Source organism: Hypanus sabinus, chromosome 4 (assembly GCF_030144855.1).
Source record: "Hypanus sabinus isolate sHypSab1 chromosome 4, sHypSab1.hap1, whole genome shotgun sequence".
Lineage (NCBI taxonomy): Eukaryota > Metazoa > Chordata > Chondrichthyes > Myliobatiformes > Dasyatidae > Hypanus > Hypanus sabinus.
The window spans coordinates 67,455,329-67,467,797 of NC_082709.1; the positions used below are offsets into that span (position 1 = coordinate 67,455,329).

Consider the following 12,469-nt stretch of genomic DNA (forward strand, 5'->3'; position numbering starts at 1 on the left):
TCTGCAGATTTCCTCGTGTTTGCCTTTCAAACACATTAATCTGATTGTATCTGACTGTACATACATGCATAGAAAGCAATTATGTATACAATCTTAGTGTTTGGGCAATATCCTCCCACATTTCCCCTCTTTATTGCTTCTACATTGCAATGGAGATGCAACATAAAGATTTTTACTCACTGGGATGTAAGAAATAGAATTTTACTATTATTAATATCACAGAGAAGATAGAAATGAGGAGTGTTGCAGGGGTAAGTTTGTGATCCAGGGCTGCAGAAACAAAGAAATCCATTGACTGGTCTCACATCGTACTCATGTGCTATTTGTTCACCTCAGTTACAGCAGAAAAATCATGGTGTATGATGCATTGGAAAGTGCCAGAGACTTTGAACAGAACTTATGGAGTTCTTCGTGTGACTCATCTCACACTCAAGTGGACGACGATAGGGCGCTGCTGGATCTGTTTTGCAAAAGAGAGGAAGCAGATAAAGGATCAGAGGTATGTGAGGTTGCATTGCCCAGCAGTGAAAAAAAAAATGAGATTAGCACCAAATAGTCAAAAGTTATCCAGCACAGAAACGACTCTTCCACCAAGAGGTCCACCCACACCATGTCTACATTTAGCCCAATGGGCCAAATGGCCTTATTCTGTTCCGATGTCTTATGGTCTAAAACATACCAACCCCATGGTCCAAATGCTTTTCTTTAAAGGCTGTAAGAGCAGCTCCCTGTATCACTACCTCGCCAGATTTTCCAAGATACTCACCACAGTGAGTGGAAAAACCAGCTTCTCAGTTCTCCATACTCCACCCCCCACCCACCTCCACAACTGAAAGGAAATTCCCCCCTCCTGTCTGGATCTTATGCTAGCCATCTTAAAATCTATCTTATGTCCTGACCAAGAGTCTAGGCATAAAACATCAACTGTTTATTCCCTTCCATAGAAGAGACAGATGGAGTAAGGTGTTGGAAAGTGTATGGTCGTGCACTTCAGTAGGAGGACTAAAGATGCAGACTATTTTTTTTAAAATAGTGAGAAAATTCAGAAATCAGAGGTGCAAAGGTACTTGGAAGTCCATGTACAGGAGTTTTTAAAGATTAACGAAGTTTGAGCAGGTGTTAAGCGAGGCAAGTGCAACGTCAGCATTCATTTTGAGCGTTCTAGGATATAAGAGCAAGGATGTCATGCTGAAGCTGAATAAGGCTTTGGTCACTCTGCACGGAGCATTGTAAGCAGTTTTGGGCCCCTTATCAAAGAAGGGGTGTGCTGACATAGGAGACAGTCCAGAGGAGGTTGATGAGAATGATTCCAGGAATGAAAGGGTTAATGCATAGGGAGTGGTTAATACTCTGGGCCTGTACTTGCTGGGGTTTAGGAGAATGAGGGGTGAAGGGGGGAGCTGGTTCTCATTGAAGCTCATCAAATGTTGAAAGGCCTGGATAGAGTGAATACAGAGAGGATGTTTCCTATAGTGGCAGAGTCTGGTATCAGAGGGCACAGCCTCAGAATAGAAGGACATCCATTTAAAAAAATCGATAAGGAAGAATTTCTTTAGTCAGAAGGTGGAGAATCTGTGGAATTCATTGCCACAGATGACTGTGGAGGCCAGGTCATTGGGTATATTTAAGGCAGAGGTTAATAGGTTCTTGATTAATCAGGGTGTCAAAGGTTAGAGTGAGAAAGCAGGAGAAAGGGGTTGAGAGGAATAATAAGTCAGCCACTAGAGAATGGCAGAGCAGAATCAATGGCCTGATTTTGCTCCCATGTCTTTGGTCTTTTTAGTGACTATTTTAGCCACTGGAATAGATTTATACCAACAAAACTCCTCACAATATTTATTTCTATTGCTCACATTCTGATATTCCAGTTTAGTTAGTTAAACCAATTATTATAATTGTAATAATAGTTAACTGTTATTGATATATTTAATGATGCCAGTGTGACAGGCACAAAGCCATTCAGGGTTCTTGAAACATCCTTTCAAACTTTATTCACTCTTGCAGAGTGGGAAACATTGTGGCTAACTTGCAGAGAGCAAGGATCCTCACTTGGCCATCAGACAAAAGAGCATAAAATAAAACCGGGAGGCACTCTGCAGGGTGGGCAGCATTCATCAGTGTTTTGGACTTTTTACCCAAACTGCAAAACAAATTAGATTCTTGTCCTGCTTTTGAGAAGCGTAAAGGCTGGAGAAGGACAAACAAGGGGGACAGGTTGCATAAAAGCAGAGATGAAATGACTATAGAGATTTGGTGCAAGACTGAAAACAATGATCAGGTGACACAGAAAAGCAGTCAAGGTGAGGAGTGTGGAAATGGCAGAATTCCTGCTGAAAACCTGATAGCCGTGATTTTGCTCTGTAATTGTGGCAAATGTTGAAAGTGTGGAACTTCGGGCAAGGGGTAAAGGGGTCATAAAAGAGCAGATGGACCTATTGAGACTGAACTAGTCACTCCAGAGTGATCCCAAAGCATTGAAAAATACAGTGAAATGTGCCATTGGCATCAACAGCCAACGCAGTCCACTGATGTGCTGGGGGCAGCCCGCAAGAGAGGCCCGCCATTGCTGCTCTGCTGACATCCCTGCCAGCAGCTCCTTCCAATTTACTTTGGCCGGCTCCTCTCTCATGCCACTGTGATTTCCCTTACTCCACTGAAATACTGCTGCATCAGACTTCACTTCCTCCCTGTCAAATCTCAAGTTAAATTGTGATCACTGGCTCCTAAGGGCTCTTTTACCTTAAGCTCCCCAATCACCTCTGGCTCATTACATAACAGCCAATCCAGTATAGCTGATCCCCTAGTGGGCTCAACAACAAACTGCTCTAAAAAGCCATCTCTTAGGCATTTAACAAACTCATGCTCCTGAGATCCATTACCAAATTGATTTTCCCCAATCGACCTGCATGTTAAAACCTCCCATGACCATCATAACATTGCCCTTTTGACTCACCTTTTCTATTTCCTGCTGCAACTTGTGGTCCATCTCACAGCCACTGTTGGGAGGCCTGCCTTCAATGTCCTTTTAGCCTTGCAGTTTCTGAACTCAATCCACAAGGATTCAACATCTTCTGATCCTATATCACATCTTTCTCCTGATTTGATGCCATTCTTTACCAGTAGAGCCACACCACCCCCTCTGCCTATCTTCCTATCCCTCCGATACAATGTGTAACCTTGGACATTCAGTTCCCAACTACAACCATCCCTCAGCCATGATTCAGAGAGACCACAACATCATACCTGACAACCTGTAATATTGCAACAAGATCATCCACCTTATTTCATTAAGTCCAAGCATTGAGAAATAACATTTTGAGTGCTGTATTTGCTACCCTTTTTGATTTTACATCCCTAATGATTTGATACTCATCCTGTTGGCTGTGACTATGTCCCATCACCTGCCTGCCCTTCCTGACAGTCTGACTGCATGCTTTCTTTTTAAATCTTTTTATTAGTTTTCAAACAAGCATAGGAAGAAAAACATCGGGTACAGACAGTTTGAAAGTACATAATTAATAAGGCTAGGATACAAATACAAACCATTAATAACCCAAATATAATAACCTCCCAAACTCATAGTATGGTACAAAAAATTGAAAAATGAAAAAAACCCAAAAAATATAACAAAAAAACTAACCTAACCGACATGGGCTATTGTATCATATCAAAGTACACAGTAGTGTCAATAACTCCACACCTCTATCCAAATAATTCAAGATAATAAGAAAAAGGTTCGGGAAAGGTCAGTTTAACTCATATGAAAATGTTGCATAAATGGTCTCCACGTTTCTTCAAATTTTCCCATTCCTTCTTAATTTTATCTGACATCACTGGTTGTATTTTCATGATCATATTATAAATGACGGCTACTAAACCCTTCTGATAGTGATTCAGAATTTTTTCTGTAGTGTCAATTGCGCATAAATTCAGAAAGGACTATAACATATTATTCAAAAAATTTCTAATTTGTAAGTATCTAAAAAAAAGGTTCTAGACAAATTATATTTATTGGACAACTGTTCAAAGGACATAAAGCAATTATCTAGAAATATATCATGAAAACATGTTATACCTCTCGTTTTCCATAGCACAAAGGCTTGGTCCATAAAAGAGGGCTGAAAAAGAAAGTTAAATATAATAGGGCCTACTATTCAATAGACCCTATTGAATGTGCATCATATCAGCCCATATCTTTGCTGAATATGGATTCCAAGATTTTTACCAAAATTTTGGCCACTAGATTGAAAAATATATCACCTCAAATTATTTCTGAATACCAAACCAGATTTATTAAAAATCATTATTCATCTTTTAACATTAGAAAATTAATTAATTTAGTTTGCACTCCTTCATCTAGAATCCCAGAATGTGTCATTTCCTTAGACGCTGAAAAAAGCGTTTGACAGAGTTGAATGGCCATACTTATTTAACATGCTGCAGAATTGTAACTTCAGCCCGACATTTATATCATGGATTAAATTAATACATTATAAGCCTTTGCCTTTGGTTCTTACCAATAATCAAAGATCTCCCTTTTTCCAGCTGTTTCGTGGCACGAGGCAAGGTTGTCCTTTAAGTCCTCTACTATTTGACATCGCTTTGGAACCCTTAGCCATTGCTATTCATGACTCACCTAACATTTTTGATATTACCTGTGGGCAAGGGGCATATAAGCTATCACTATATGTTGATGATTTGTTACTATACATCTCTGATCCTGAGAGATCTATTCCTGTTATTTTATCTTTGCTTGCTCAGTTTAGTAGCTTTTCTGGCTATAAACTGAATTTTAATAAGAGTGAATTATTCCCACTAAATATGCAAGTTCCAATCTATAAACATTTACCATTTAAAGTAGTTACAGATAACCTTACTTATTTGGATATTAAAATCACCAAGAAACATAAGGATTTATTTAAAGTTAACTTATTACCTTGAAATGACCAAATCAAGCAACTTGTTACTAGATGGTCCCCATTGTCTTTGTCATTGGTTGGTCAAATCAATGCTATTAAGATGATTTTTTTACCTAAACTTTTATATTTATTTCAAGCACTACCAATTTTTATTCCTAAATCTTTTTTGATATTATGGATTCCAAAATATCCTCGTATGTGTAGCAGAATAAAAATCCTAGATTAAGCAAAAAATACTTACAGAAGCCTAAGAAGGAAGGTGGTCTGGCTTTGCCAAACCTAAGATTTTACTACTGGGCAGTTAACATTCAATATTTAATCTTTTGGGCACAAGAATCTGCAACATTACAAAGCCCACAATGGGTAAATTTGGAGTGCAAATCTGTACAAGGCTTTTCATTGTTCTCTATTTTAGGATCTCCACTTCCCTTTGTTTTATCTAAACTGAATAAACAAATAACTAACCCTATAGTTAACTAAACATTACAAATATGGTTTCAATTTCATAAATTTTTTGGTTTGAATAAGTCTGACTGCATGCTACAGTTACTTTTTTACCATTTGTCCTATCCCAAGTCCCTTCACTCCAGTTCCCACCCCCCTGTCAAATTAGTTTAAACCCTCCCTGACAGCTCTAACAAACTGCCCACAAGAATATCAGTCCCCTCTCAGGTTCAGGGTCATACCTCCCCCAGAAGAGATCCCAATGATCCAAGAACCTGAAGCCCTGCCTGTTACACAAGCATGGCAGTGGACAAACCCAAGTGCAGCACACAGGCATGAAGACAGATTCAGGAGGCATTATTGATGTAGCAAGCGTGGAATCGGTATCCAGGAGTGATGCTAGTCCTAAGAACCATGAAACAAGGTTACTCACACCGGGGTCAACCAACGAACTGGCAACCCCTTGTTGTGATCACAGGGTTTTTATCCTGCATTTTCTGATGGAAAGCAGCTGTGTGTAGTTAGTGGAACCTGGGAATGATCAGAAACTAAACTAGGGGATTAAGGCCCAATTCCTGAGGTAAACAGCAAAGTGGGGAATTGCCAGAATGGACCATGACACTGCCCCCTGCACCAACTTCTCAGCCATGCATTTATCTACCAAATCATCCTGTTTCTACCCTCACTAGTGCGTGGCATAGGCAGCAAGCCAGAAATTATTACCCTTGAGTTCCTGCTTCTCAGCTTTCTGCCTTGCTCTCTAAATTCTCTTTTCAGGACCTCTTTGCTTTTCTTTCCTATGTTACTGGTACCAATATGTAATGAGTCATCTGGCTGCTCTCCCTCCCTCTCCAAAGTAATGTGGAAGCAATCTATGACATCGCTGACCCTGGCACCCGGGAGGCAGCATACCATCCGGGTGTCCCATTCACATCCACAGAATCTCCTGTCTGTTCCCCTCACTATCGAATCCCCTATCACTAACTCCCTTCTTCTCCCTCTGTCCCTTCTGCACCACGTACCCATGCTCGGTGCCTGTAACCTGGTCACCATGACATTCTCCCGGGAGGTCACCCCTACAAAAGTATCCAAAGTGATATACTGTACTTGCTTATGAGGGGAATGGCCACAGGGGTGCTCTGCTCTTACTGCCTCATTCCATTTCTCCTGACAGTCACCCAGCTGCTCACCTCCTGCAACTTCGGGGTTTTCTTACAGCTGTTTACTGGAAAATAAAGAAATACAACAGACTTATGAAAAACTACATAAATAAAGACTGACAAACAATGATTCATAAGAAGACAAAATGAGAAAATAAAAAATAAATGCTGCTGAGAACTTGAGTTGTAGATTCCTTGAAAGTGAGGCTGTAGGTTGTGGTATCAGTTTAGAACTGAGGTGAGTGAAGTTATCCACACTGGTTCAGGAGCCTGATGGTTGTAGGAAAATAATTATTTCTGAACCTGGTGCTGTGGGACCTAAGGCTCCTGCACCTCCTGCCTGACGGCAGGCAGAAGAAAAGAGCACAGCCTGGATGGAGGGGGGTGTTTGATGTTGGATGCCATTTTCCTGTGGCAATGCTCCTTGTAAACATGCTCAATGGTGGGGAAGATTTTGCCTGAGATGGACTGGGCTGTATCCACCACTTTCTGTAGATATTTCCGTTCCAGGGCATTGGTGCTTCCATACCAGGATGCAATGCAGCCAGTTAAGATACTCCCACCAGTGCCCCTACAGAAGTTTGTCAAAGTTTTAGGTGACATGCCGAATCTATCCAAACCTCTAAGGAATTAGATATGCTGCTGCCTCTATATGATGCCACTCACAGGACTGACCGTCTGATATGTTGATGCCAAGGAATTTCAAGCTACCATGTCACTCCCCCTCTGATTCCCCAAGGAGGACCAGCCCATGGACTTCTGGCAGTCATTCTACGACTGAAGCTGATCAGGGAATACACACAAGATGCTGGAGGAACACAGCAATCAGGCTGCTTCTGTGGAGGGGAATATGCAGTCAATGTTGAAGGCCGAGACCCTTCCTCAGGACGGATGTGTTTTGCACACTTACACAGTTATTGAGTGCTGGTTGGTGGGGGGGGGTGGCGTGATTCCATTTTGGTTGCTCTATTTCCCCGAGTTGAAATGGGACTCCCATACTGTATGTCTTCCCTCACCACGGACAAGGCATTAATCCTCACAGAGCTACATTCTCACTTTGCCTAGCACAGAAAGATGAAATGTAATCACCTGCTTGATTTTCCTTCCAAAAATGGTGTCGGCTGCAAATATTTCCAACTTGTCGTCTTTAAGCTCTGAAATTGAGGTAAAGGGCTGAAGAAGGAGGAATTCCCTCCACCTTCTCATTCTGGCTTCTGCCCCCTTCCTTTCCAGTCCTGATGAAGGACCTTGGCTAAAACATCAACTGTTTATTCCATTCTATAAATGCTGCTTGACTTGCTGAAGAACTCGTGTCTGCTGCTTAAGATTTCTGGCATTTACAGGATCTCTTGTGTTAACGAAATTGGCTTTCCCCCACTCGACACAGAAATTCTGAGCCAAAGAGTGTAGCTTCCACTATAACTGTTTACATGTACCTTCTCAAGAACTCAAAACCATCCGTAATAAATCTGAGGCTTGCATCGTAAATCCGATGTGATATATATGGTCTTGCTATCTGCTGTGGATTCTCAGCAAATAAAAAGCAATAGAACTAACATCCTTCACAAATCTCAGGAATGTTTACGACCAATTATAAATGACTTATTTAAATTAGAGGAAATGCATTTGCCAATTTAGTCACAGCAAGGCCCGTTTGGGCAGCAAGAGGCAAATAATCTCCTGAGTGATGCCAGCTGAGGAGTAAATTTTAGACCATAAGACACAGGAGCAAAATTAGGCCATTCTGCCCATCGAGTCTACTCTGACAGTCCCTTGAGGCTGATTTATTTTCCTTCTCAACCCCATTCTCCTCTCCAAAACCTTTGATGTCCTTAGTAACCAAGAACCTTTCAACCTTTGCTTTAAATACACCCAATGAACTCAGTTTTGTCTGGGACAAGAAGTGCTCCCCTACTGCCTAATAATGCCCACGTCAGATGTGCACAGGGCCTCGATTTAATGTCATGTCTGAAAAATGCTGCAATTTCATCTCTGACCAAAAACACTAGATAGCAGCAATGTGTCACAGAGTTATAGAGAGACACTATAAACTCAGGCCCCTCAGCCCACTGGGGTTGGTCTTAATAGCAACCATATTTATAAAATCCTGCATTAGGGCTGAATTTCGTTATTCTCACTATATACTCACTAACCCTTCCTCTGCCATTCCTCTTTCCCCAATCTTCAAAATCCAGCTCCAGAAGCGGTGGGAGTCAGATTTCAGATTCAGATTGAGGTTTATTCATTACATGGACTTCGAAACACACAGTGAAATGTGTCCTTTGTGTTAACAACCAGCACACCAAGGGACGTGTTGGCACAGGCCGCAAGCGTCACCGCACATTCCTGCGACAACATAGCATGCCTACCATGTTCAACAGAACAACACGAGCAACAGCAAAACAAGCCCCTCCCCCACGCACAGACAGGCCTCCAACCCAGATACAGTATTTAGAGATGTACGTAGAAGGATAACCCTTTCAACAACCAAGGCTTTACAGAGTCAAACGGCAGGGAGAAGGCCCTTCGGCCCACTAGTCCATGCTGACTGTGTTGCCCAGTGAGCAAGTCCCATCTGCCTACATTTGGCCCATAGGCCTATTCACCTCTCCTGTCCATGTACTTATCCAGACATGGACTCCAAGGTCTTTCTGTTCCTCCACACTGCCAACAATCCTGCCATTAATCCCAAATTCTGCCTCCAAATTTGACCTTCCAAAATGAATCACTTCACGGTTTTTCTGGGTTGAACTCCACCTGCCGCTTCTCTGTCCAGTTCGACATCCTGGCAATGTCCCACTGCAGCCTACAACAGCCCTCCACACTAGACGTAACACAGAACATAGGGCAGTGCAGCACGTTGTGCCAAACCAGCTAAAGAGCAAATCAAAATCACTTAAACACTAATCCCGCCAAGCCATGGAAATAAATAACACAGGTAGAAGAATACAGCACAGGAACAGGCCATTCAGCCCACAAAGTTGTGCTGAACCAGCTAAAAAGCAAATTAAAAACACCCAGACACCAAACCCTCCTACCTACACCGTGTCTGCATCCCTCCATCCTCCTCACATCCATGTGCCTATCCAAATATCTCTTAAATGCCTCTAACGAATTTGCCTCCACCTTCATACCAGGCAGAGCATTCTGGGATTCTCGGAGTAAAAAACGTAACCCTCCCATCCCCCTCTCACCTTCGTGTAATCTGCAAGTTCACCACCCCACCAATCCACTTCCTCATCCAAATCGTTTCTAAAAGTACAAATATGAAGTCAGGGTTTCCACACGTCCCTCGTGCCAGCAGCTTTAGGCATTCCAGGCAACTGGGTTACCTAGATTGGAAGGTTTCACGAGCTGTTCCAATTCACATGTGCTGCCGTCCGATCTTTGCCCATTAAATCCCTGTGGTGAACTATGTGCCTGTCGGGACACGCCCCTGCTGACTGCTCCTGTGGCTCCTCCCACAGGCCCCTGTATAAAGGAGATCTGCGGCCTGACGCTCGGCCTCAGTCTCCAAGACCTTGTATGATAGACATTCACTCCTGGTTCCTTCTTCCAGTCAATAAAAGCCGATATCTCGCCTTACGTCTCAGTGTGAGTTATTGATGGTGCATCAATTTTATTGACTGGAAGTTTTAAAACATGGAACCCATTTTGCTTCCGGACCGGTTGGATTTGGACCCTCAAGACCCTGACGCAGCTCTCGCTTTTGAACACTGGCTTGCATGCTTCCAATCGTACTTGGCGGAGCTTCGTGCGACTGAACCCGCCGTTATGCACAGAATCCTACTCTCGAGGGTCACCCCCAAAGTTTACTCCATTATCCGGGACCTGCCGACCTATGATGGGTCACTGGACGCCCTCAAAAGACAGTACCTGCGGCCGGTGAACACCGTCTACGCAAGACATCGTTTAGCTACCCGGCAACAGCGGCCTGGCGAATCGTGCGCTGAGTTTCTCCGAGCACTACAGACACTCGTCTGACCTTGCAACTGCAAGACGCTCACGGCAGAACAGCATGCGGAGCTGCTGGTGCGAGACGCATTTGTGACGGGACTGAGGTCAGTGTACATGCGCCAGCGGCTGCTGGAAAACTCAAACCTTACCTTAAGCTCGGCGATAGAGACGGCCAACGCTCTAGAAGCTGCGTTGCATAACGCCGACGCTGTCCAGTTGCGCGATTCCCCGCCGGTTCCGTGGACTCCTCAGACCCCGCCACCGCCGGTTCCCGGGAGCGAATTCGCCAACGCCGCCGCCAGTCGTGATTCCACGAGCTCCCAGACCCTGACCACGGCGGTGGCCCGTCAGAAGCCTGTGTGTTATTTCTGTGGCCAAAAGAAACATCCTCGACAACGCTGTCCAGCGCGAGAAGCGACCTGCTCCAGCTGCGGAAAGCGGGGCCACTTCACCAAGGTCTGTAAGTCTCAACCTCGAGCAGAGTGCAGCGCTGCGGGTGAAACGTGGGGGCCGCCATCTTGCATGCCCGGATGTGGGCGGCCATCTTTGTCGACGTCAGCACGCCCCGCCCCCGACCCTCCGATGCTTACCGGGTACCCCGGATGTGGGCGGCCATCTTTGTCGGCGTCAGCACGCCCCGCCCCCAACCCTCCGATGCTTTCCGGGTACCCCAGATGTGGGCGGCCATCTTTGTCGACGTCAGCATGCCCCGCCCCCGACCCTCCGATGCTTACCGGGTACCCCGACGGCGGTTCAACTCTGGCCACCGTAACCCTCGACCAAAGCGCCCCACACCAGCTTGCAAGGTCCATGATGGACATCCAGGTGGAGGGGCACTGGACTGGAAGCCTGTTTGACACGGGCAGCACTGGGAGTTTTATTCACCCGGACACAGTGCAACGCTGCGGACTCGCGACACGGCCGGTAAGTCGGAGGTTCCATTTGGCCTCTGGGTCGCAGTCCACAGACATCCGGGCGGGTTGTGTAGCGACATTGGTGGTGCAAGGCACAGAATATCGGGACTTTGAGCTGCTGGTCATGCCTAATCTGTGCGCACCTGTGCTGTTGGGGCTGGACTTCCAGAGCCATCTCGAAAGTGTGACTATGGTATACGACGGGCCCCTCCCACCACTCACTGTCCGGAATCCTCAGTTTTGTGGGACTTCTTCACATACCCCGCTACTGACCACACACACACACACACACACACACACACACACACACACACACACACACACACACACACACACACACACACACACACACACACACACACACACACACACACATCCCATCCAGCACCAGGCCGACAGCTGCGCTACCGACACTTGCAGCCTCTCCACTCTCAAGGTCCCTCCCCCACCGCTGTTCGCCAACCTGACCCCTGACTGTAAACCTGTGGCAACCAAAAGCAGGAGGTACAGCGCGGGGGACAGGGAGGGGATCATTGAGCCAAGCTCAAGCCCTTGGAGGGCCCAGGTAGTTGTTGTTCGGACCGGGCAGAAAGATAGGATGGTGGTGGACTATAGTCAAACCATCAATAGGTTTACGCAGCTTGACTCATACCCCCTACCCCGCATCGCGGATATGGTCAACCAGATTGCTCAGTATAAGGTGTACTCGACAATAGATCTGAAATCCGCTTATCACCAGCTCCCCATCTGCCCAGAGGACCGCCTTCGAGGCGGGTGGCAGGCTCTATCACTTCCTGCGCGTCCCTTTTGGTGTCACGAATGGTGTCTCTGTCTTCCAGAGGGAAATGGACCGGATAGTGGACCAGTACCAACTGCAGGCCACACTTCCCTATCTGGATAACATCACCATCTGTGGTCACGACAGGCCAGATCACGACGCCAACCTCCAACGATTTCTCCAAGTGGCCGCAGCTCTGAACCTTACTTATAACAGGGACAAGTGTGTTTTTGGTACCACCCGCCTTGCTATACTTGGGTATGTCATGGAAAACGGGGTTATTGGCCCTGATCCCGA

The 12,469-nt window shown here is 45.2% G+C and overlaps 1 pseudogene; it reads left to right on the forward strand.

Moving 5' to 3' along the window:
* Nucleotides 1-244: 244 nt before the first annotated feature.
* Nucleotides 245-12,469, forward strand: part of LOC132392122 (uncharacterized) — a 32,740-nt pseudogene continuing 20,515 nt past the window's right edge.